The following is a 1,888-nucleotide window of genomic DNA, read 5'->3' on the forward strand; positions in this document are numbered from 1 at the left end:
ATTGAAGAACCTTTGTCAGTGCAGCCATGTGGATGAGTCACGGCCATTGCTTGGCCAGTGTGCTCTCTGTGAAAGCCTGAGAGAATGTCTTCTCCCCTCTTTCCAATTCTTGATCCACTTCCTGTAGGCAAAATCTCTATTTTTATCATTTTTTCTTCAGTTTTTCCCCTTCCTTTTCTCTCCCCTCCCTCTTTCTCCATTTTCTCTTGTTCCCCCAACCATTTAAAAGAGATCTCTTCCTACTTTCTAATTATTTATTTTGTCACACACACACACACACACACACACACATTTCTCATGTAAGATAAACCATATGCTGTTTAAGCTTATGTGTCTGACTTATTTCAATTAATGTTACAGTCCCATGTTGCATCAACTGACCTACAAATGCCTCGAGTTGTTCTTTCTTTATGGCCTGGTGGTGTTCTGTTTTGTGTAAGCACCACATTTTCTTTATCCATCCACCTGGCGATGGGCACATAGACCTTTCCCAAGGTTCAGTTATTATAAATTGTGATCTCATAAACAAGGGTATGCATGCATCCATGCAATGTGACTTCAACTCTTTATCTAGAAGAGGAATAGCTGAGTCAAAGTGGGATTTATATCTTTAGTTTTTCTCTTCTTCATCTTTAAGAATTTAAAAAATTTTAGCTGGGGAGATAGGTCAGAAGTCTAAGCACCTGCCTGACAAGTGCAAGGTCCTGAGTTCAATCCCCAGTACTACAAGACATAAAAATAAAAACTTTTATTAGTACACGTTTGTAGTTCATTCAGTTTACTGCCACCTTGAGGAGTGGCTGCACATGCACAGCATAGTTTGTTTTGTTTCCTTTTAATTCCCTTCCTTCTCCTCTCCCTCTCATCTTTTCGAATTCCACTATCTGTTTTCATTTTTGTAATAACACAATCTTTGCTCATACTACAACTTACAATGTTTACACTAACAGAGGCAATTTGGTTGCTGTACATGACACACTTTTATTTTACTTACCTCGCCTGCTCTTCCTCCTCACCTTTGCACTTTCCCCTGAGGCCCCTTCCCTATTATACGAGATTTATCTCCTTGCCCCCTTCCACCCACCCTTACCACCCCCTTGTGTGTCTGTTCCAAGTGCCCTGCCTCTACTGCTATTTCTAAGCATTCTTAGTGTTTATAGTTCTTAGGTGTGAGCTTTTTCCTTCTGTGATGACCTTGCACACTTATCCCATCCTGGAACGTCTGCCTTTCTTTATCTGGCCAACGTCTACTCATTTGTTGAGATGTGTGCTAAGTGTTATTACCTCTTAAAGTTGTCCCCAGACAATCCTCTTCTCTGAGCCTCTTGCCTAAATGCTTACAGCATGTATTACCCTGTGTCTCTCATCTGTACCTTCTACGGGTATGTTCTTCAATGTAGGTCCTATGTGTCTAGTGTTGTCATTGAGTGTCTGTTTAAACACATCACTGACTGCGTGGTCAGATATCAAAGCCTTTGAAACAGGCATCTTCCAGTTCTATGACTAGATGTGTGATCTGTGTTCAGCACAGTGCAACTTAAAGCAAAGCATAAAAGAAGTTCTAGTTGAAAAGTTCTACTACACAAGCAAATGAAACTTTTTTAAAAGACTACTTTAGGCAACTGAAGCAGCTTTTTCAAAGGCAGTTAGCTTCTTCATGAAACATTCAAAATACTTGCTTCTTTTGATCTGTCTCTCAGTCTCCTGAACAATTTGGTGTTGTTTATGAATTACTCATCAAAGCCCGATGTGTTGAGCATATTTTCTACTTCATCTACCAACAGGATAATACTGGAGAGATTCATACTTTTTAAATTGTATAAATTAGGGTCAAGCTCCATGTATATTATTGAATGACTTCAATTCTTTTTATCATATGAAATATGTA

The sequence above is a fragment of the Octodon degus genome, unplaced genomic scaffold, assembly GCF_000260255.1.
Source record: "Octodon degus isolate 3935 unplaced genomic scaffold, OctDeg1.0 scaffold00012, whole genome shotgun sequence".
Classification (NCBI taxonomy): domain Eukaryota; kingdom Metazoa; phylum Chordata; class Mammalia; order Rodentia; family Octodontidae; genus Octodon; species Octodon degus.